Raw genomic sequence first — 25,683 nt, 5'->3', positions numbered from 1 at the left:
GCTTTTTCCATTTGTTTACTTTCCGTGTATCTGTATCTCTGTATTTCAAATATGTCTCTTGTGGAAAGCAATTAGATGGGTCTTTCTTTGTTAATCTAGTGTAAAAAATCTCTGCTTTTTAAAATTGGAATTATTCTATTTACATTTAGAGTACTTATTGATATGATTTATTTAGGTCAACCATTTTGCTATTTGTTTTCTAGTTTCCCATCTGTGTTTAGTTTTTCTGTTCTTTTTCACCTGTGTCCTTATGTGTTAATCAGAATTTATCATAATTCCCTTTAAATTTCTCTTTTTTATGATTGCTCAAGGGAATGCATCATGTATCTTTAATGTATCACTTAGATTTAATATATTAGGCTACTTTACATAAAATATAGGAAACTTGTAACTTTATGGTTTTACTTAGCCTTCATCAATTGTGCTAATATTATCACATATAATTTAAATGTTATAAACTCCACAATATAGTATTATAATTTTTACTTAAGTCTTTTAACAGTGTGAAAAATCATTTGCCCATTTTCTGTTCCATTTTCTCTCTTCTTTCCTTAATTCCAATTAAATGTATACCAATCCTTTTTACTGTGTCTTACCATTTCTTCTGTGTTTTCTATCCTTTTACTTTTTTGCATTGCAGTCTACATATTTTCTAATGATACATCTTTCAGTTCTCTTATCATCATCTGTTGGTGTTCTAATCTGTTAAATTTATCTATCAAGTTCTTAATTTCAGTATTTACACTTTTCATTGCTAGAATTTTTATTGGATTCTTTTCAATAGATTCCAATTCTCTAATGATATTCTCCATCTTTTTATATAATTAAAAAATTTTCCCATGTCCATTTCCACATAGCAATTGTACTTATTTTAAAGTCCTTTTCTGCTAACTCCAATATCTGAATCAGTTTTGGGATTGTTTCTACTTTCTGTTTTTTTTTCTCTTGGACTTTGGTCATTTAGTTCTATCTCTTGTCATGCCTAATATATTTTATTAGTATTTATTTAATATCTATTGCATTTCAGACATTGCATATGAACAATTGTAAAGGGTCTGGGTAATATTATCTTCCTACAGAATGGATTTACGGTGGGCATAGTGGGGCAGGTTACCTTATCCAATGAGTAACTAAGCTGAGTCCAGGCAGCCTAATGTGTCAGGTTGGTGAAAAAGGAATTTCAGTTTAAAAGTAATAGCAAACACTGAAATTACTTTTGTGCCAACCTGATAGGTACTGAGGCCCCTTCCCTGTAAGACTGAACTTCAATTGTTTCTCCTTGACGCTGTGAGACTGAGGAATACTCATTTTTCAGAGTTTTCTAGATTTCTTACCTCTAATCTGATACAGTTTCATTATTTGGCAAATGTCTTGAGGGAAAAATCAGCCATGTGTCAAGATTTGTTCTCTACTTCTCTCTTCTTGCTGAGATTTTGGATCCTCAAGTCTCTGACTTCTGTCTGTCTAGATCTGGGAGATGGCCAAAGGCTCTCTGGTTTCTCTGCTTCCCAGTAGTGGCCTTTTGCCTGCATCCTTTGTCCAGACTTTCAGCTGTATCCAATGAGAGAAAAATGTACCTGCACAAGGTTAACTAACTTTCAACAGTTCCTTCCTCTGTGAAATCAGCCCATTAAATTTTGGTTGCCTCAAGAGGGCTCCAATGTGGATGCAATCACATTTTATCTAGTTTTTTACCTTCTTGGGCACATTGGTTTGCCAGAAATTACTTTGTCATAGCTGGATAAAGCAGTCTAAATACAGCTATTTTAAAGTTTTTGTCTGAATATTCAATTATTTGAGTCCTTTTGAGTCTATTTCTATGGACTGTTTTTTCTTTTCATTTTTATTCATGTTTTTGATCTTTTTAATCATCTTTTAAAAAACAATTTAGATATAATTGACACAATTAATTATACAAAATTAGTGTACAATTTGATATATTTTACGCTATGTATTCATCTGTGGTACCATGACAACAGTGAGGAAAGTGAACATATCCCTCACACCCAGTATTTCCTGTGCCCTTCATAAGCCCTGTTGTCTTCCTTCTCAGGCACCCACTGATCAGCTTTCTGTCACTATGGATTAGTTTGCATTTTTTGGAATTTTTTTCCAAAGGATATTTTCCAAATATGTTTTAGAATTTTATATAAGTAAAATTATACAGTATGAATTCCTTTTTTCTGACTTATTCAATCTAATTATTTTTATTTTTATTTTTTTATTTTTATTTTTATTTTTTGAGACGGAGTCTCGCTGTGTCACCAAGGCTGGAGTGTAGTGGCGCGATCTCGGCTCACCGCAAGCTCCGCCTCCCGGGTTCACGCCGTTCTCCCGCCTCAGCCTCCGAGTAGCTGGGACTACAGGCGCCCGCCACCACGCCTGGCTAGTTTTTGTATTTTTTTTTTTTAGTAGAGACGGGGTTTCACCATGTTAGCCAGGATGGTCTCGATCTCCTGACCTCGTGATCCACCCGCCTCGGCCTCCCAAAGTGCTGGGATTACAGGCTTGAGCCACCGCGCCCGGCCAATCTAATTATTTTTAAATCCATCCATCTATGTTGTTGCATGCATTAATAGTTTATTCTTTTTTTCTACTTGTAGTGGAGACTTACTCATTTAAATATATGCTTTAAGGCATATTTACTTCTAGGGGAACTGGCTTAACTACCATACACAAGGCCTGTTTACTGTGGTGTAGAAGACCAAATGTTTTCTAGTCTTTTCTTTGTCCCATTAGCTATTCAGAAATACATGTATTAATTTCCAAACAGATGGATATTTTCTAGATATGTTTGTCTTTAATTTCTAGATTAATTGCATTGAGGTCAGAAAACATTTCTCTGATTTAACTGTTGAAATCTGTTGGAATTTGATTCATGGCCCTATATAACACATTTCCATAAATGTTTTGTAAATGTGGTTTTTGAAAGTATACTTGAAAAGAATGTGTATTCTTCAATGACTGGATACAGCTTATATAATATGTCCACTCTGGTAATATCTGTCTTTTAATTGATAGATTTAGACCATTGATATTTAAAGTGATTATTAGTATAGTTGGATTAATGCTTACCATATTTGTTACTGTTTTCTGTTTGTTGCCTTGTTCTTTGTTCTCATTTTTGTCTTCCACACTTTTGCTTCCTTTTGTGGTTTTAATTGAGCATTTTGTGTAATCCCATTTTCTCTTCTTTCTTAGCATATCACTTTTTTACTTTTTAAAAATGTTTACCCAAGAGTTTTCAATATGCATTTCCAACTAATTCAAGTCTATTTTCAAAAAACACTATACTGCTTCTCACATAGCACAAGTATAGATAATAAGAAAATAATCCTAATTTCTTCTTCCTATGCCTTGTATCATTTCTGCCATTTATTTCACTTCCACGTAAGTATAAGTGTGCATCTGTATAAACATACGTAAAATAATATGTATTATTGGCATTATTATTTTGAACAAACTTTATGTTAGGTCAGCTAAGAATACGAAAACTGAAAGTTTTTATGTTACCTTCACTTATTTCTTCTCCAATGCTCTTTATTTAGATCTGAGTGTCTGACCTATATCAATTCCTTTTTCTCTGAAGAACTTATTTTTAACAACACTTCTTGCAAGGCAGGTCTACTGGCAACAAATTCCCTCAGTTTTTGTTTGTCTGAGAAAGTCTGTGAGCGTCCTGAATCTGTGATTTGGTATCTGGCATTAATTTGGGGAAACTCTCAGTTATTATTGCTTCAGATACTGCTTCTGTTCATTTTTCTCTTTCTTCCCTTTGTGGAATTCCCATTACACATATGTTACACCTTACAGTGGTCTCAGAGTTCTTGAATATTCTGCTCTGTTTTTTTTTTTTTTGTTGTTATTGTTGTCGTTACTGTTTTGTCTTTTTTCTCTTTACTTTTCTGTTTTGGAAGATTCTAATATTATATCCTCAAGCTCAGATATGTTTTTCTTAGCCATCTCCAGTCTACTAATGAGTCCATCAAAGGCATTCTTCATTTCTGTGTTTTTGATCTCTAGCATTCCTTTAGATTCTTAGAATTTTTATCTCTCTACTTACATTATCCATCTCTTCTTGCATGTTGTCTACTTTTTCAATTAAAGCCTTTTGCATATAAATCATAGTTGTACAAAATTCCTGCTCTGATAATGCCAACCTTCCTTCCAAATGTGGCTCTGGTTCTGATGTTCTTTTAGTCACTTCAGGTTATATTGTTTGTCTTTGGTATGTTTTGTAATTTTTTATTGCATGGTGGACACGAGGTACTAGGTAAAAGATACTGTGGTAAATAGGCTTTTAGTAATGTCACAGTAAGGTGCAGGGGAGGGGAATGTTCTATAGTCCTATGAGTAGGTCTCAGTCTCAGTAAGCCCGTGCCTCTGCCCTGTGAACTTCACAAATTCTTCTGTCCCGGCTTGCCCTCCTTGGGTGGGACAGGGTGGCTGAAGGGCGCTAGAGTTGGGTATTCCCCTTCCCCCAAGTCAGATGAGCTCCAATAAAACCCCAGGTGGTTAAGCTCTGGTAAAATAATTTCTACCGAGAGCAGTCCTTGTTACGAACAGCGTGCTTAGGCAAATTTCAGAATGGTTGCTTTTCCCCTCCTCCTGTGGAAGCACGAGGAGATTTTTCTCTGATCTTCACTGTGAGACCCCTGGAAGTAAAATTTGCAAAAATGTGGGGTCCCATTCTATTACTGGGTCCCCCTGTGTTCTTATCTCTCAGGCTTATCCACATGGAGCCTCCATCTCTTCATCAGTTGTAGTTGAGATTTTCTTACTGGTGCTGGTTCCTGTGCAGGCTTCTGCTCCAGTACGTTGTGCTTCTCTGTATCTGCCTCTCTCTCCAACTTTTGGGGCAGTGGCCTCCCCTGTGACCTCACCGATGGATCTCTGTGAGGAGCTCATGGATCTAAGAAGAGTTGTTGATTTTCCAGTATGTGTAGTTTTTTACTTGTTGTTTGGATGGAATGGTAACTTTTTTTTTTTTTTTTTTTTTTTTTTTTTGAGAAGTCGCCCAGGTTGGAGCACGATGGTACGATCTCTGCTCACTGCAACCTCTGCCTCCTGGATCCAAATGATTCTCCTGCTTCAGCCTCCTGAGTGTCTGGGATTACAGGTGTGTGCCACTGTGCCCAGCTAATTTTTGTATTTTTAGTAGAGATGGGGTTTCACCACGTTAGCCAGTCTGGTCTTGAACTCCTGAGCTCAGGTGATCTGCCCACCTCGGCCTCCCACAGTGCTGGGATTACAGGTGTGAGCCACCACGCCCGGCCAGAATGGTGACTTTTAAGCACCTTGTATTCTAAACTAGAAAACAGAAGTCACCTTATTAATTTTTAAAATCGTACATCCAAAGACCTATATCACCTCACACCAAGGTGAGGACAAATTTTGCGCCAAATTATTTATGGTATCTTAAAATTGAAATACTTTTTTTTTTTTTTTTTTTTTTGAGACGGAGTCTCACTCTTACCCAGGTTGGAGTGCAGTGGTGCAATCTCAGCTAACCACAACCTTCTTCTCCTGGGTTCAAGCAATTCTCCTGCTTCAGTCTCCCAAGTAGCTGGGATTACAGGTACACACCACCACAGCTGGCTAATTTTTTTGTAATTTTAGTAAAGACAGGATTTTGCCATGTTGGCCAGGCTGGTCTCGAACTCCTGACCTGCCTCAGCCTCCCAAAGTTCCAAGATTACAGGTGTGAGCCACCGCGCCTGGCTGAAATACATTACTTTACTAGGCAATACAGCTAGTTTTCAAAGAGTATAAGTATACAGAGAAAAATGATTTCCTCATCTCCATATCTCTACCCCACTTCTAGTCTCCAGATCTTTCTCACAGGGAACCACCACTCTCTGTTTCTTACATATTATTCTGGAGTTGTTGTTACCCACATGTTTATAATGTCTTTTGGTATATGTTCTGTTTCTTCTCTATAGCAGAAGATCCATGGAGATAAATATCTATATATATTTTTTCTCCATTTGTTTTGGGTTTTGTTGAATTTAAACATGTATTTATTACCCATTTGTTTTAAACATATATCTTAAATTTAACAAAATAATTTATTTACATGTCTTTATGTATTTATTTAACATATATTTAAATTCGACAAAAAACCAAATCAATAAAGCCTCCCTGATGCTGAGATAGTGATTAGATGCATTTTTTCGTGACTACTTTCCTGTTTACCAGAACCAAGAAGTGAGCAGACTCGGTTGGAATCCTGCCTTTACTGCGAGAGTGAGGATATATTTTCGTCTTCCAGGGGCACGGTGGGTAGGGAGCCGCAGTGCTGATACCGAGCGTGGCTGGCGTCAGAGCCTCGGTCTGCCAGTGTGTCGGCGCTGGCACGACCTGTCCCACATGCCTGGGAAGCTCTTGCTGAGCAGGGATTAGGATGCCAGCATCTGATGCACAGGGTTGCTTCCTGCTCCCCCTTGGAGTCCTGACGAGAAATGACCTTGTTCAACCCTGCTGAGCTTCCTAGATTTACTGGGCTTATAGCAACACATGGGAAGGAGATTATGTTTATTTTTAAAACATAAAAAAATGCAACCTTCCCAAGGCCGTTGTGGTGTCTGTGTGCAACAACACAAATACACACACACATGCAACGTATGTATAATCACTTCTAATTAACTTCAACTCTTCCTGCAAAACTAAGTGTGAAGTCTTAAAGACTTGTCAGCTTCTCTGCCTGTGAAATTTATCTGCTTCTAATTGTGAATAACAATACATTCAAGGTTAGCTATAAATGACTCAGATTACATAGGAATTGAGTCTTAAAACTACATTTGAAGATGAATACAGTTATGCAAAACATTTTTGTGGTATGCTTCCAGTTAGAAATGTAGTTATTTATGCTTATCCAGAATGTTGTTTTTCTCCCTAAACCACTGTGGTTCTTTCTGACATCCCTGAAAAAATGGATGTGATTGATTGCAAAGTCAGCCCAAATTTAAAAGGTATAAAGCCACAGATATGCCTAAAATAAAAATGAGTATACTATTGTAATGGATCGAAAGATGAATTCAGTTTACAATTTCACAAAACATAATATTCAAAGAGTGAATATCAAATAGGATTAAGAATTGTTTTCCCTCCTTCTGCCACGTTTAGAGTACTGGATACTCTTCCAGATTTCGCCACTAGATGTCATGAAGAGTCCAGTTAAATACAGTAGGCAGTCTTGCGTACAGTCTAATACAAAAACTTTTAAAGTTTTTTCCCAATTTTGTAGTTAATTTGGATGGGAAGCTATTTCCTTTTGAGTTTATGTCAAAAATAAACCTTATGGATTAATTTTAAGTGAGATGTTAGAAACTCTTAATGTGATAAGGTATTAAATGCTGGGACTCTAACCTATTAAGTAGGCATTGGGATTAACTCCAGGGAGAATGTCATGTGCTGGGTGCAGAATCAGAATTGTGCTAAGATCTGCTCTGGAGACATTAGCTTGTAGATCCCTGCCTTCCTTTCCTTTTGAAATAGGAATGGGCTTGTCAGATTGTGTGGTCATCAAAGTTTCATAAGATTGTTCATAAAACTAGACTAGTGAGAGGAACAAAAAAAGGGGAGGACTTCATGCTTAGGTGACAATGTTTGAATTTAGATTTTGAGATCCATTAACCAAAGTCATTCTGGGAGACTAGAAATGATCAATTGAAGTTTAAAGAGAAAAAGTTTGATTCAATAACAAGAACTTCCCAAAAATATAATAGTTCATCATGTAACACAGTGCCTTATGAAGCAATGAGGTCCTTGTTACTGCAAAGGTTCAAGCACCTACATAGTGGCCATCAGTAGGGGAGATATCCTAGAAGAGATGCTTTATTTGGGGAAGAAACTAGACTAAGTGACACTAAGGATTCTTAGATCCATGATTCTACACATGATGATGACAATCAATCAACAGCCAAGAAAGCAGCAAGAGTTGAAAATGTGTGCTTACAGAAATACTAATGAAATATTTGAGTTTACTTAAACCAGGGAAAGTAGGGTTCTTAAAGAAGCCACGCAGGGGAATTGCCATGATTGTGCTGTTTTGTGAGGCTCTGCCTGGGAAGCACCGGTGAGAAGGAACTGTTCGGCTTTGGTGCTTCTAGCCTCTGGTTCCAAAAAGCTGTGTCCCATCCCAGGGACACAGCTCTTCCCCCGCAAGCACACATGGTCTATTTGGCCCTCCTCTGCTCGTTAAAAGTTGATCTCAACTCATCCTTGTAAAGTAAATCTGAGAGTAACTTGAGTGACAGTCATTCCAGTGTGTTGCATTTTATTAGGGAACAAAGCCTTAAGGCAAAACTAAAGAACTGAAACTCAGTCTGGGAATGGAAGGTCTCAGCTGGCTTGTAGGGGAGGAAACGGGCCCTTGTTTGACCTCTGGACAGTTGCTTTTTCTGCCAAGACGATAAGCCCCAGAGTATGGCTGGCTCTTGAAGGACATCACGTGAGCTACTGAGATTGATAAAAACAAAACAAAATATTTCCACATACTTCTTGCTCTTAACAAAAGAACCACAGCTGAGATATGACCTAAGGCCACCCAAGACCTTGAGGTACAATCCTAATATGTATCAGGGAACATGGCTTGATACAATCGATCTAAATATATTCAACAAAAGCCAGATTTTATAACATTTTTCTAAACTCAGAGTTTGGTAAAATATCACATGATTAGCATAGAAAGTGGGTTTACTATTTCCTTCTCATTCCAAGAGTGAAAGGATTTAGTCATGCTCACACTCTCTAGGTATGCAAGAGAGTTGCTCACCTGTTTACTTGGACTCTTGACCAGATGTTAAATGAAACATTTTCATCTCCATCCCCACAGTATCATAGATGCTTAGAGCTGGGGTGATCCCTGATGGATCCCATGGATCTATAGGCCAATATCTTAATTTCACAGATAAGAAACTGAGGCCTGGAGTAGCTTTCTAGACTGGCAGTTTGTTGTCCCCCCACCACACTGTCACCTTCCCAAAGGTGTGTTCTTGAAACACAGAGAGGTTTATACTGACCCAGGCACACATCTCCACCTGGTCCTGCAGGGAATCATGAACAGAGATGCCTGGGTGGGAGTGGAAATGTGATCTATTGCTGTCATCTACATCAATGGTTCTTATGATTTTACTACCAAGGGCTGAATGTAATAACTGCCCCCCTCACAGTGGGTCTTATGTTTTCAAAGATTAGGTCTACAAAACGAACCCCATTTGTTAAGTATTTGTTATTGCAAGAACTTGCAGACAGGTATTGCTATCAACCTCAACCTTCTTATTGTCTCTTTTGTTTATGGTTATGTTTAGTGCCTAAAAGAGTGCTTGGTACCTAGTTAGCACTCAGGAGATATTTACTGAGCAACAAGTAAATGAATGCCAGCTATCTCACTAGGCTCCATACAACATCAGGCTATGATCTATCTTAAAGGTTTCCAGGCAAAATAACAAAATACTGCAGTAAGTTCTAGGTGCAACATTTAGGAAAATCATGCAGAACTGTGGGTGAGAAAAAAACAGGTTGTCATCCTGGCTCTGCTAGAGTCTCCTGTTGTGACCTTAGGCATATTGTGAAATCTCTCTGTGCCTTGTTCTTACATTACAGATGAGAAAACAAATATTGGCCTTATTTCTGTCACAAGGCTTTATAAGAGCAAAATGAGAAGGGGCATACAAGCATCTTGAAAAGATAGCCCATTCAAATGTAAGAGGTTCTTCTTCTCTCAAAAATTAAATGTGTTCAAAATAGAAAGACTGAAGAGAGGTTCTAAATCTAGTATTGAGGGGGGAATATGGAAAGGAGTGAAGGAATAGGAGCACAGAATGATCAGTACGTCAAACCCCAAACAGAAATAATTAAGGAGAAGAGGATGTTGAAAGTTTGGGTCTTTAGATCCAGACTGGAGACCCACAGCCCTGGCTGGAGAGGTGAAATATTCTTTGCTCCAAACAAATTAGGCCAAGTGATGAGAAGGATCAGATCATGTCATAATAATAACAGCTACTGTCTATTTTACTTACTTCCTTTCTTTTTTTCCTTTTTTTTTTTTTTGAGACAGAGTCTTGCTTGTTGCCCAGGCTGGAGTGCAGTGGCACAATCTCGGCTCACCGCAACCTTGCAACATCTGCTTCCTGGGTTCAAGCAATTCTTGTGTCTCAACCTCCCAAGTAGCTTGGATTACAGGTGTGTACCACTCTGCCTCACTAATCTTTGTATTTTTAGTATAGTTGGAGTTTCACCATATTGGCCAGGCTGGTCTTGAACTCCTGACTTCAAGTGATCTGCCTGCCTCGGACTCCCAAAGTGCTGAGATTACAGGCGTGAGCCACTGCACCCAGCCCTATTTTACTTTCAATTGTGAGCTCCATACTATGGGTTTTAGCTGGGTTATTTAATCCTCACTACACTCTGAGGTAGGTATTCTTATCTCTATTTCATGGGGCAAAATACTGAGGGTTAGAGAATTTAAGGGATTAAGTTCAAGTACCTATATACAGTGCCTGGGAAATCAAACCTATTCCTTTTCCACCCTCTGACCCCGCTTTCCATTCATTCTCAGCCAAGTAAGATAATTCTGAAATGGGATTCTAGATACAAAGTCTAGAATTTTTATAGGACCAAAAATTCTCAGGGCTGGGTGTGGTGGCTCACGCCTGTAATCCCAACATTTTGGGAGGCTGAGGCAGGAGAGTTACTTGAGGCTGGGAGTTGCAGACCAGCCTGGGCAAAATAGCGAGACACTGTCTCTATAGAAAAATTTAAAAATTAGTATATTCCTGTAGTCTCAGCTACTTGGGAGGCTGGGGTGGGAAGATTGCTTGAGCCCAGGAGTCCAAGACTACAGTGAGCCATGATTATACCACTGCACTCCAGCCTGGATGACAGAGTGAGATCCTGTTTCTTTAAAAAAAAAAAAATTAAAAACTTTAATTTTCTTCCTTATAATAACATCTCACAATGTAGTACATGATCAAATACCATCGACCGTCATTCTTCCATCTTTACATTTGTGCTAATCTTGTCCCTTTAAACAGCTTTTAATTTCTCAGAGTGCCTACCGTGGTTTTGGGCATTCAGTGGATCCTCACTGAATTGTTTGGCTACATGGGTTCAGTTTCCTGAATGCTGTTAAACTACTGTGTGACCATTTCTGGGAGACTAGAATTTTAAGCTTTCTCAACGCCCTGTCTCCCACCTCTCTGAAAAAAAAAAAGAACATTAGATTAGGGAAGTTGGTGAGGAAGAGAAGTTTCCATTTAAGAATTTTTACAAGAATGAGTTGGTGGTGGAGATTTTGCCTCTTATTTGTGCATCTAAATAGACTCAAGAAATGTAAGATTCTTAACCCCAAATGCTTTAATGTATCATTTCTGCACACTTTCCAGCTTAGAAAAGGGAAGCTATTCATTTTTCAAAATATGAACAATATACAAAAAATGAATTGATCTAATTTTCCACCAAATTGTATAGTTCTGGGATATTCATGGTTCAAGACACCTAAATGCACTTGAGCTCTGGAAACAGAAGCCAACTTTTAGAGAAGTGACGTGTTGTCTTTCCTTCCCAAGATTGTATTGGGAAACCACCACAGACTATTGTAGTCCAAATTACTGCTTAACTTGAAGGTCTTTTAACTGATTTAGCAAATGATTGCCCACAGCTTGGCATTGAGCAGCCTGAAACCACAGCGGAAATCACTAGAGTAAAAGAGGAAAACAGAATGTAGTGAAGATGTTTATGTTCATTCAAAAGTCTACATGTGTATTTAAGTAGAAATTACAGCCAAGTTCGACTTTCAAAAGTTCCTTAGGAAGTTTTCTGCTGAAGAGAGAGTAGCAGAGAGAAGCTATGCTTTTCCAAGTCTGAAAAACCTATATGGTGTGCCCTCCAATTCCATGGAGACAAGAAATTAATTTAGATGTATTTTATACCAAAAGACATACTTGAGACATTGAAAGTATGTCTCACATTAAAAAAAATTTCATTGTGTTTTAAGTTCCCAGATACATGTGCAGAATGTGCAGGTTTGTTACATAGGTAAACATGTGCCATGGTGGTTTGCTGCACCCATCAACCCATCCCCTAGGTGTTAAGTTCAGCATGCATTAGCTATTTATCCTGATGCTCTCTGTCCCCGCCCCCATGGCAACCCCCTCACATTTCCTTTTTATTTTTTCACTGTATGAAATTCAAACAATATATTCTTTTTTTTTTTTTTTTTTTTTTTTTTGAGACAGAGTTTCACTCTGTCACCCAAACTGGAGTGCAGTGGTGTGATCTTGGCTCACTGCATCCTCTGCCTCCCAGGTTTAAGCAATTCTCTGCCTCAGTCTCCCGAGTGGCTGGGATTACAGGCACCTACCACCATGCCAGGCTAATTTTTCTTTTGTATTTTTAGTAGAGACGGGGTTTCACCAAGATCTTGGCCAGGCTGATCTTGAACTCCTGACCTCATAATCAACCTGCCTTGGCCTCCTAAAGTGCTGGGATTATAGGTATGAGCCACCGTGCCCGGCCTTTTCTTTATTTTTTTATAGGTGGAGAAGTATGGAGGCAGTTTGTATATTGCCTTTCAATTTCTCTCTCTCACACCCCCTTATAATATGGATGCTGAGTGACATCACTAACATCCATGTTGAAGACAAGTTGGATTTTAGTGACTGTTTTCCCTAGGTTTTGTGGGTACATAAATTGACTCACAAATTTTCTATTTGATAATAGGTTCCAATTTGTATACAGTCTCCAAAGTTCAGGTTTTTAGATTGTCAGTGTTGTACAATTCCCCTAAACAACATCTGTGATGTCTGAAAGAAAAATAAAATCACTAGCATTCTAGGTGGAATGGAAGAAAAAAAGCAAGAGACATTTCCGATGGACTCTAATTGAAGAGTTTTTGCAAATCGTTGCTCACACCTTGGCTTGTACACTGTGCAGTTTGTATGGGTTTTAATTTGCTTTCAAGTGCAGTTCAAGATGTGGATATTGATCTATAAACCCCGGATAGTTGGTCCCTGGGTACTGAGCAACATCTTTGTGTACCAGTGTGACAGCTGAGGTCAATTAGAGTGCTGGTTAACCATCCTCAAATCTAAATACTCTGAAAAGGTGTCCTTTATAAAGTGCCCCAAGCTCAAGAGTCTCCTTTTCTGGTTGGCCTGGGTCGAAAAGAATTGCAAAGCAAGACCACTTAGCCAAAATCTCCATTCTACCCACTCAGGTTCTCTTAGGTCACCCCCCATGCCATGCCCCACCCCCAGGTTGGGGCTATGGCTTTATTTGATTCTGGGCATTGTGAACAGTTCTTGCCGGGACTGTCTTCCTGTGTCCATGGAACATGCAGTATTGAAATCAGCGCTGCTCAAAGCGTGACCCACCAACCAGTGGCATCACTTGGGAGTTTGTTAAATATGCCAATTCTTGGGCCTCATCCCACACCTACTGAATCAGAAACTCTAAGGGTGGGACCAGCAATCTGTGCTTTAAGCAGCCCTCCAGGTGATGCTAATACCCTCTAAAGTTTAGGAGCCCCTGGCATATGGGATGATTTCAGGGACTACAAGGTCTCCCTCCACCTGTTACACACCAGAGCTTCTCTGCAGTTTCAAGCTTTGGGTCCTGCAATATGCAAATGCCTAGGAGCACTTTAAGCTGGCATCAGCTATTTATATCTTAATATGAACAGTTTTGTATTTTGCTGGCTTTACTAGAAAAACTGACCTAAAATGCTGATTTTCTTGGGAGGATTCTCTCCAGCTTTTGGAGGAAAATGGTGCCAGCAGGAGGAAGCAGGGTACAGAGGAAAAAGTTCCTCTGGGTTACAGTTTTCCTTAGAGCTAGCTTTATGTCTTGTCGTTGGAGCCAATTTGCAGAGGAATGTCAGGAGGCTAAAAACTCCTGGGCAAATAGAAAAAGTATTGAAGGATCCAACATATTAATCAAGGAGGAGTCTTTGCTTAGAGTTGAGAAAGTGCAGATTAGTCAGTGTATCCCCAACATGGTAAGGAAGAAAAGAAGCTAATTTGGGAAATTGAGTGGGACACATCTAAGAGGAAATTTTGCCCAGACATTTACTAGGGATTCTTCAAAGCCGTTGTTTTTTTTTTTTTTTTTTCTTTTTTTTTTTTTTTGAGATGGAGTCTCGCTCTGTCACCCAGGCTGGAGTGCAGTGGTGTGATCTTGGCTCACTGTAAGGTCTGCCTCCCGGGTTCAAGCGATTCTCCTGCCTCAGCCTCTAGAGTAGTTGGGATTACAGGTGCGTACCACCACACCTGGCTAATTTTTGTATTTTTAGTAGAGACGGGGTTTCACCATGTTGGCCAGGCTGGTCTTGAACGGCTGACCTCAGGTGATGCACCACCCTCAGCCTCTCAAAGTGCTAGGATTACAGGCATGAGCCAAGGTACCTGGCCTCTTCAAAGGTTTTTTTTCATCTCTACCATAGAAAGAAAAAAGAAAAAGGTTACAATCAGATTTCACCCACTACCACTATAGCGTGTATCGTTTGTGGAGATAGAGGGGAATTTATATTTTCCTTGGGGTGGAACTGAGAAATTGTCTTAGAAGCAGCTGGCTTGCCTGGTGGACTGAACATGGGACCCAGAGACAGGGAAACTGGCTTTCTTAATCCTTTCTCCACCATCAGTTCAGCCAAGCCCTGCACAAGTCTCCTAACTTCTCTGTGATTGTTTCTTCCCTGTAAACCAGGAATAAAAACGTTCACCTGCCCCTCAGGGGGACTCTGGGGGACTGACTGGTAGATGACAGGACTGCCCTTTGTATTTTCAATGTGCCACATAAAAGCTGTTTTGCTTGTTGGGGCAGTCTTTGTTTGGTTTCTCACAGAGCAACCTTTAATGGCGCTTGAGAAAATCAATTCCATTTGTAAACTCTATCAAGTAATCACATGGAACTTGAAGCTTTAACTTCTGAAACTGAAGTTGCACAATAGGAAATTGCCAAATGTGGATATTATAGGAATTTTAACATGCTGAATGCAGCCTTCCATTGGATAATAATGGTATTGAGGAATGTGCAGCTGTTTGTATTGGAGTGAGTAGTCCCAGTCCTTGGAGAGCGGGGAATGGCAGGAACTGCCTCTAACTATTGTAATCTACAAGATTATCCCATTAATCATATTTGTCTCTGGGAGTACCTTAGTTCTAACTCTAAGTGTTGTTTTTCCCTTGATGCAGCACATGCAAGAAAGCTTCTAATTGAAAACATTACAGGGACAAATTTCAAAAGGTTTCTAAATACAAGATGAGTTTTAACTGCCAATAAAATAAAAGTAAACTGCACACATCAAAACCTGGTCTGATTAGATTTTTTTGGCTTTTCTGTTTCTTTGCATTTTTTTTTTTAAACCAACAAAGTGTTATCATTTATTATGATCTGGATCACTGCAGTTTTTTCCTTAGGTATTTCTCATTCCTGCATTCATCACGAGACAAAATGGCTAAGAGCTCCAGGCCTGTGGGCTAGTCGGGGAGTACCTCTCTCTTCTCTCCTTTCCACCCGGAACGAAACAAGATCTAGGAGCTGCAGAGTAGTCTGAGGACAAAAATAAAGAGCACATTTAAAAAATGAGATTCAGATGCGTAAGTTTGAGATGGTAGATTTTTATTAATGACATAATATCGGGAGACATTAGCCCAGTTGCAGCATGTTTCAAGGCCCGGGCAGCTTCCTCTTCAGCAGCTGGTGTGACTTTTCAGGCTGTTTCTGGAGCTTTCTCCTACTGAGAAGCTGTACAAATTTTAGGGTATGTGTGTTTCATCTCAACAGCTACTTAAGAATATGGTACTATATTGATCCCAGGATTTAAAAATATGCTCTGTGCTTTTGCATGTATCTCTGTAATGAATATATGAGCTGTATATGTTCTTACACATACGTACCATTCACGCAGTAGTTTTTAATATACATCAGAGCTACAGATCAAATGCTGATGGCACCGGAAAATGAATAATACGTTTATTAACTTAGAAGCAACCCTCAAACAAAGGAGATGAATTTTGTTTATCTAACAAGTTCTGAATTGATTACAGACCAAAAGTGGCAGTTAATATGTAAAAACACATTTGTAATAGGTAAGAATATTTGGTTTCTTGGGTCATGTATTTCAACTAGGTGGTCCAGCAAAACTGGTACTTTCAAATTTGAACTATATTAGATGAAAGTATAGAGGGAAATATAAGTATACTGTTTTTGGAACTGAACTATAAAACCAGAAGTAGGAATAGTTGCCTCATGAGTTGATAATTCTTAAGTCTGTCTCTGTTTCTTGAGTCAGGATCTTGGTCCATCACGCAGGATGGAGTGCTGTGGCATGATGGAGGAGCCTCGAACTCCTGTGCTCAAGGGATCCTCCCGCCTCATCCTCCCAAGTAGCTGAGACTACAGGTGCGTGCCACCATGCCCAGCTAATTTTTGTAATTTTTTTTTGTATAGACAGGTTCTCACTGTTTTCCCCAGACTGGTCTCCAACTCCTGGCCTCAAGTGATCCTCCTGCCTTGGCCTTTCAAAGTGTTGGGATTATAGGTGTGAGCCACGGCGCCCAGGCTAAAGTTTCTTCCTTTAAAATGGATCACTGCAGTAGGCCAAAGTCAGAGAGAGCTGTGTGCAAGTCCAGATTGTCTCTTACCAGTGGTGTGATCTGTGGCAGTTCACTTCAAGGCCTCAATGCTGCTGGCTTTTCATTTTGGTAGATGGCAAGAGCCACCCATGCCTTATAGAGTGTAAAGTGCTGTGTGAAGTGTTTCAAGGGCTCCACCTCAAGTCCTGAAACAAGAAGCAGAGGTGACCAAGGTCCTGGTACTTTCCATGAGGTGTGAGGCCCATTTGTCCCCTCCACCTCCTTGTGGAAGTCTAAAATAGAACAGCAACATCTGCAGCCCTGCGTCAGGGGTATGGGACAGTCTGGTGACGGCCACCAGGGGGCCAGCTGGCTGCAAGGGGCACAGGCAGCCACATGGCGGCCAGCAGGGCAACTGGGCCTGATCTGTGGGTGTTCCCAACGGAGTCAAATTGCCTGTTGTCAAGTTACCCTGCTTCTCTAATCCACGCTCAGGGGATAGTCAAAGGTTAGAAATAAGCACTGTGTGCACTCTCTGGTTTTAGCCTGTAAGATTCCGCTGCTTAGCTTTTAGGAGGGGAAGGAAAAGCGATTGAACACTGAAGGGATAGGGGAACGTCCGCAGGCCCCCTTCCCATGGCAAAATTTCCTCTTGGCAGTACTGTCCCCTGCCAACTCTTTTCTGCCCAAATATCACGCAAGGGGCCGGGGCTATGCAAGAGATGAACAGAAATTTGTAGGCTGGCCAACTCCATTTATTATTTTCAATTTCAGCTTAGCAACCATCTCCTTCTGAGAGACTTCCCTGAGTCCCTGAGTCTCTGTCATCTTTAGGACTTACTGTAATTATCTGCTCCCTTGTCTCTACCCCAGACTAGATTGTAAGCTCCAAGAGGGCAAGGATTGTTTCTGTCTTGCTGAATCCCAGGACCCTGTACTCAATACGGACAAATTACCCCAGACATTGGAGTCCAAGGTGGCTGGAATGCGGTATAAACACGTGGGGAAAGGCCTTCCCAGCTTTGTCCTCCCAGTCCCTCGAGGTGAGGCAGTTTCACTAGATTTTCCCTATGAGCCCAGGTCTGGGGATCTCAGGAGCTGGGGCTTCCAGGCTGGTCCTGTTGGTCCATGTGCTCCCGGGGGCGCCACAAAGCCTTTTTTCCTTGGGATTTTGCCCGGGGCATTGTGTGGAGTGGGTTCATATTCTTCCCCGTCTCACAAAACCTTGCAGTCTACGGGGAATCTCTGAAACCTCCTCTCTCCCTCCAAGCTTCTCTTCCCCTGGAGGAGCCAGCGGGATTGAGAGGCTTGGAAACAATCTACTGTTTTCTGAGGAGGTTGTTATGTGGCTACAGCAGCAGCATGAGAAAAGGGGGTATAGCAGTAGAAAGCAGCAAGTGTGAGACTGTAAACGTTTACAGGAAAGGCAATTGGTCCTGGTGGTCAGGAATTGAGAGTTTTGTGTTAGTTCCTCCCAGAGCACAGAGCCTCAGTGACGAAGACATCCCCAGCAGCCGGCTGAGTGACTGCAGGGGGAGGACCAGCCAGGCACGCTGGGAGGAATGGCATGAGATGGAGAAATCGCGACTCACAATTCATCCCATAAATACCGTAGATAGTTTTACGTAGAAAATCCTGTAATTCATTGTCTATGATCAATTTCACTGCTAAGTACAGTTTAGCTAGGGACATATCCTTATTGTGTAACTTAATTAAAGTCCAATTTCAGAAGTGTAACTGGTTATTTTGTGGAGTGGAAATGCTAAGAACTGGGTAATAGCCAATAATCATAGCTACCATTGGTTAATTTCTTCTTCTTCTTCTTCTTTTTTTTTAGAAGGAGTCTCATTCTGTCGCCCAGGGTAGAGTGCAGTGGCGCAATCTTAGCTAACTGCAGAGGTCTACAGCCGCCAGAGTAGCTGGGATTACAGGTAGGTACCACCACGCCTGGCTAATTTTTGTATTTTTAGAGACAGGGTTTCACCATGTTGGCGAGGCTGGTCTCAAACTCCTGACCTTGTAATCCGCCTCCCAAAGTGCTGGGATTACAGGTGTTAGCCACCGCGCCCGGGTGGTTAACTTTCTATGTGCCATGCCCTATTCTAAGTACCTCATGCGTATTAACTGAAAAAATCCTCATCAGAAGTGTATGAGGCAGGAACAATTATTACCCTCATTCCACAGTTGAGCAAACCAGGGACATTTGCCTAAAGTCACACAGCTGAAATGGCAGAGAGGGGATGTGGACATGAGGGCCCATGCCCTGAGCTCCCTCTCACAGGAGAACCCTGTGGACCTCACAGGCCTTCCTGGGATGCTCAAAGAAGAGGGCAAGGGTCTGCCCTCTTCCTACTAATCAGGCCAGCAGGCAGGAGGGCAGGAGAGTGATTACCAAGGTTGGCATGCCATCACCTTATTTTCACAATGGTACTGGAGTTATCTTTCAGTTTACCTTGGAGCATTTGAGCATCTTCCCTCTTTCTCCAGTTTCTATTTTTGTTACCAGAATTTACTCAAGGTGCATTATGAATAATTGATGGGTGATGAGAAAATCCAAATTCCAGTCTTTTAGCATCATCCTAATTTGTTTTTTTTTTTTTAAATTGCAACAGTGACATATAAGCAGAAAGAATACCAGTTTTTCTTTCCTGCTGCCAAAAAGCTTTCTATTAACCTCCTGTTTTTCATCTGAATGATTTTTTTTAGAGGCCTCAGTGATTTAAAGTTTTCTTTAGTCATCTCCTATACGATTTGTGTGGCTGTGCTCATAGTTTTTAGAATTTCTTCTCTCTCTGTCTCTCTTTTAAACTTAAAGATAACTGCCTCCTTAGGTTATGCAATGATCCTAGCTCAGCAATGTATAATAGAAGTATAACCAACTCTCCAAAAGCTTTTATTGCAGGCTGGGGAGAAGATGCCTGTGAGTCAGGAAATGTGATTGACTCCTAGGCTGGGCTCTGCCACTGATCCCCTGGGGCAGCACTTCCTCCTTCTGGTCCTCAGTTTCCTCACCTAGTAAGTGAGGGAGTTGGACTATTTGATAACTCAAGTTCCACAGCTCTAAGCAGGTTCTGTGAAATTGCAGGGCCATGTTGAACTGCCTGAAGCTCTTTTGTTGAAAGAGAACTGAGGTTCTCTTTTTCTTCCCTTTACCAGCCTCTAAACTTTATCTTCTTCTCCCTTTCTTTGATCTGTGTGTCTGAACTGAGACACCTTATCCAGCGTGTCCTCTGTGCTCATCACCAGTAAAATTCCCCATGTTTTTTCCCGATTCTCTGCTTGGGTAATACGTTTCTCCCTGCCATTTCCCGGAGTCTATTCGTAATGTCTTCAGATTCCATAGAACATTCTGGAAACATTAACTCTCAAAATAGTTAACAACAATGATAGTGCCTTTGTATACTCTTCTGAGAGCTTTCACATACGTTTTCTAGAATCTCTGCCACCAACTAACACAGAACTTTGTTCTTAGTACACGCTAGGTAAATATTCAGTAAGAATGAAATATGTAAAAGGAAACTTCTGATTTTACAGATGAAGAAGCTAAGGCAGAAAAGTGAGCTAACTTACTCAAAGCTACAGCGAGTTGGTGGTGAAGAGCTCTTCTCAGGTTAGCGCTCATTCCACTAATCCAGACACCCCTTTGAATCCCAGATGTTGGCATCCAGTTTTCTTGTCTTACCTTTTGGTTTTGGCAAACAAAGTTACCTGCCCCTGCTTGCGTTTAGAGGAAGACTCATCATTTCATGCTGCTCTGCTCTTCTCTAGCGGGTGAGGTATGACTCTGACTAGATGGGTACAGAAGGCAAGTTGTGGCGCCAGCATGCTGCCTGGCACAATGTCCTTGCTTGATAAAAAAAAATGATGGGACTGAATAGATGAATGATTGACAAATCCACAGACCTGGAATTGAGTCTAGTTGCCAGCCAGGAGAATGTCTGTAGAATTCCTAGTTTAAATCAGTTCACTTCACTGTGCCTCTGATCCACACACATTCTAGACTGTTCATATGTTTTCAAATACCTGCCATTTTCCAGAACCGTCTTATAGGCTGCTTTAAAGAAGTGGCATTAAACCACTAGACCACCATTAAACACACGTCTAGCAAACTCCACTGATGTTGGAGGACATGAATCTTGATGTCTCCATTACCGTTCTGCAAGACTGGGCTGATAGGGTCAAGAACCCAGCATAGGTAATGAAATTCTTCAACCATCTGCAAATCCTTACGTATTTATAGCTTTCAGCTTCTTGTTTTTTCCTCTAAAATGTTTTCTCACAACTGCCGATGAGAAGCAACACTGATCAATGTGGTTTTTAATTTCTTTCTTTTCCTTCTTCCTGCCATGCTGAGAAGGAGTCCAGTAGTCAAATACAGAGGCTGCGGGTGGGAGAAGGACAGAAATAAAGAGACTCCCATACAATGGATTTCCAGCCTTGGTCTGACCCCAGAATTGAGGATTTTCTTCCCTCTTGTGGCTGCTCCTCAACCTGGTTCCCTTAGCAGGTTTCTATATTCTAGTCACTGTCCTGGCTGTCCAAGTACAAACCTCTAGTGTCTTTCAAGTGGATCCAGAAGTTATTTTTGAACATTTTCTATGGTTAGCAAATTCACCTAAGCACAAAGCATGAAATACATGAAGCTGCAAATTTTGCTTACGCCAGAGCACTGAGGGGTATTTTGTGTGTGTGTGTGTGTGTGTGTGTGTGTGTGTGTATTATATCAATTAATATGAACAAATGGGGAAAATGCACATGCAGCCTATAAATGCTTGTTTTAAAGGGTCCTCACCTTGGCTCACCCATGCAACACACCATGCTCTGCATCTGAGTCATCATGGCAAGCAGGCCAGCCAGCCAGCTAGCCAATGCTCTGTTCCAAGGAAACTCAATTACACCTGCATCTATTTCATGCAGGTGAGCTGTGGCCATGGGAGCTCCTTGGCCTTCCACTGTGCTTGCTGTGGACCATGCTTTCTGTGATAGGACCATTTGAGATGCACATGAGAAAGGAAGCATATGACTGTCGACAAACAACCCTGCACCTTTTAATTTATCCCAACTCCACAGATGGGTAACCTGAACTTCAGGGATGTTCTAGAGGTCATAGAGCCAGCTTTGTTCGAAGCAGAAAGGGCCCTAGGGTTCTGACTTCCAATTCCTGGCTGGGTCCTTCTCTGCCTGAAAAGGAAATGCCTTAATAACATTTCTTGATCCTTTCTTCTCTATCTTGATTGATGCTACCTACCATTTTCCTATCGTGGTGTGACAACAAATGTGTTTATATCACTCAGCCACTCCCAATATACCTTAGTAATTTTTATATATTTAACTTTGTACTTTTCATACAATAACTGCTGTTCCTATATAAACAACACCCACTTCAAGTAGTGGATGTGTTACCAAAGGATTGTGAGCAATCAGTGTTTTAAAGTTGTCTGTCTTTTCACCGAGTTATGTTTTCTGCCCTTATTCCTATTTATGATTGGACTTAATAATGTCTTCTTACTCTAGTCAAATTGATCACCTTTGTTATTAATTTTCCTAGGTATATCCCCACTCCTAGCTTCTCTGTTAAGTAATTATGAATCAGTAAATGCTCACTAAATGTGCATTAAATCAAATTCTTTATAATGGAGAGACAGAATAGTGCAATGGTCATGAGTAGGATTTGGAGATTCAATGAAACCTGTGTTTGAATCCTGGCTTTTCCTAGATTACTTGGGTTGCCTCAAACAAGTTAATTAAAATCTCTGTAAAATTAAGATAATAATCCTCTTGGGCTTATTGAAGTACAGTGTGAGATAAAGGACATAGAAACACCTAGTACAGTGTCTGACACACATTAAGCACTTGATAAACTTTAGGTTTTGTTATTGAGCTGTGGTAGGCACTGTGCTAAGCTCTTGAGGACAAAAAGGAAAATGAGGTTCTTTCACTGAATCACATGGGGGTGACAGACCTGCAGACAAACAGTTATGAAACGGTGTGACATGTGCCGTAATAGAAGCTGGCTCAATGTGCTAAAAGGGTACAGGGATTCAAGCCATGGCGTCAGATTGCATTTTCACAAGTCAACCCATGCATGGTCTGTGTTCTCTCTTACATATGCTGGGAAACTATATTTTCATATGTTTCCTATCATGTAGTCTATATTATTATATAGCTTATGAATGTATACCCTTGTATTATAAAGTTGGGTTTTATTCACAAACTCGTGTTTACTAAACTTCATGGGAGATTTGGGGATTTTGAAGAGCAATTTTAATTATTTTTGATTCTAGTCCTTTGAGTCTAAGCCTCCCCGCCCTTAAATGCCACTCACCTGTACCTAGGGTTGCTCTGGGTGGTTGAGAAAGGTCTGCTGGAATGACTCATTAATCCAGGTCATTCATTTAGCCAAGAGATATGGAGCCCATGCCATGGCCACACATTCTTTTGGATGGGAGGATGCAAAGAGAGTCCACTCAAGCGACCAGGCCTTGTCTTCAAGGGGCTTATTTTTATTTTTCTTATTTATTTTAAGACATGGTCTTGCTCTGTCACCCAGGCTGGAGTGCAGTGGCATGATCTCGGCTCACTGCCACCTCTGCCTCCTGGGTTCAAGTGATTCTCCTGCCTCAGCCTCCTGAGTAGCTGGGATCACAGGTGTGTGCCACCACGTCTGGCTACTTTTTGTATTTTTAGTAGAGATGGGGTTTTGCCATGTTGGCCAGGCTGGTCTCAAACTTCTGATCTCAGGTGATCCACCCATCTTGGCCTCCCAAAGTGCTGGAATTATAGGCAGAAGTCACTGTGCCCAGCCCAAGGGGCTATTTTCACATGGGGAAAGACAAGCAGGCAAGTTGTGTCAAATATGTCACTAGAGTTTTGAAGCCAGGGCTACAGGAGAGAGATCAATTCTGCTGGGGCAAGTGCAGTAGCAGAGAGTAGGGGAGACCAAAGCTTGCCGGGTGAGTGAGTAATCACTGCCAATTATAGTTGGAAAATATTTTTCTTCTTCAGAGAAAAGAATTGCAGGTAACTGCCTATAGGCAGAAAGCATGAAGTAATTAAGTCAGACAAATGCATTACCAAGTTCCATTTTAAGGAACTCAAAATAAGGTGTTGTTCTCAGCGACAGGGTTTTATTACCTTTAACATCACTGGGCTTCCAGAGGTCTTCTGTGTCGTTGGTGAAACTCATACTTTAAAACTGACTTCAGAAAGAGATTAATGTATTGTGTACTTGAAAATTGCCCAGAGAGTAGATTTTAAATGTTCTCATTACAAAAAGTGATACGTATGTGAGGTGATGGATATGTTAATTAACTTGATTTAATCATCATGCAATGTATACATATATCAAAACATCATGTTGTAGACCATAAATATTTACAATTTTTCCTTTGTCAATTAAAAAATAAATACATAAAAAGATTAACAAGATTAATGAGTGGTATAAAACCTGCTTTAGATACATTCTTTTTATGTTTACTGAAAGTTTAAAATATAAGTAAACGTATTTAGTTATATAGCTAATTGAAAAAAATGTAAACTTATTAGAAGAAAAGAAAAAAAAATCCCTGAATCTTTACCCTCCTAGAAATAACTACTGTTGAAATTCTGATTACTAAGCTCCTAGATTTTGTAATATGCAAAAACAAACGAATATGAGATCAAACTATAAATTATTCTATAAACTCTTTTCACTCAGCACTATCGTGTCAGTATCTTTCTGTGTCAAAAAATATATATTTATAAGGCAAAATAATTGTTATAACTTTAAGAATAAAAAAGTAGCGATGATAGAAAAAATACTACAATAACCAGTGAATATATCTTTGGAATCTTTGCTAGACCCTGTAAACCTATTTAAAAGCAACAACAAAACAGAAGAGAGGACTAAGAGATACACATGGAACCTCAGTCTATAATTACTCTTCTATAAAAGTAATGAGGCCAGGTGTGGTGGTTCATGCTTGTAATCCCAGCACTTTGGGAAGCCGAAGTGGGAGAATCACTTGAGCCCAGGAGTTGAAGACCAGTCTGGGCAACATAGGGAGACCTTATCTCTAAAAAATAAAAATAAATAAAAATTAACCAGGCATGGTGATAGGCATCTGTGGTCCCAGCTGCTTGGGAGGCTGAGGTGACACCTGAACCTGGGAGGTCGAGGCTGCAGTGCTCCATGATCATTTTACTGCACTCAAGCCTGGGCAAAAGAGCAAGATCTTGTCTCATCTCTAAATAAAATAAAATAAAATAAAATAAAATAAAATAAAATAAAATAAAATAATAGTAATGCGAATTTTCATATAAGACACCCTTTCCTGGGCTTAACCAACATGGAAAATACGTGTCTGTGTGTGTACGACAATCAAGATGGACTTTTCCTTGCTGGTACCGTTTGGCCATGTCCCTACCCAAATCTCATCTTGAATTGTAGCTCCCATAATTTTCACATGTTGTGGGAGGGAACTGATAGGAGATAATTGAATCATGGGGGCAGTTTCCCCCATACTGTTCTCGTGGTAGTAAGTCTTATGAGATCTGATGGTTTTATAAGGGGAAACCCCTTTCACTTCGTAGTCGTTCTCTCTCTTGCCTGCCACCATGTAAGACATGCCTTTCACCTTCCACCATGATTGTGAGGCCTCTCCAGCAATGTGGAACTGTGAGTCTGTTAACCTCTGTGAGTCCATTAACTGTTTGTGTTCATTAACCTCCAGCCACATAGAACGGTGAGTCTATTAACCAGTCTTGGGTATGTCTTCATCAGCAGTGTGAAAATGGACTAATAAACTGGCCCAGTTACCATGACCCCAAGAGAATCATGAACTTATTGTAGCCCAAGTAACCTCATCTCTAAAAACAGAGGGCCAGAGGAGATCTCTGGCATGCATTTGGCTCTTTTGATCTATGATATTGTCTTTTGGGAGAAATGGCTTATTTTAGAAGCATAGATAGAGTTAAATAAAAGAAACCTCATGCAGGAAGGCATTGTGATGTGCACTGGGTTTAGAGTTCTTATTAGAGTGGCCCATGTTCTAATTCAATTCTAAAATGACTATTTAGGGGCTAATTTCTATTAAGAACAAGTTAATACAGTTGTGTGACAGGCTAG

The sequence above is a fragment of the Theropithecus gelada genome, chromosome 18, assembly GCF_003255815.1.
Source record: "Theropithecus gelada isolate Dixy chromosome 18, Tgel_1.0, whole genome shotgun sequence".
Classification (NCBI taxonomy): domain Eukaryota; kingdom Metazoa; phylum Chordata; class Mammalia; order Primates; family Cercopithecidae; genus Theropithecus; species Theropithecus gelada.
Note: the sequence above shows the minus strand (reverse complement) of the source record.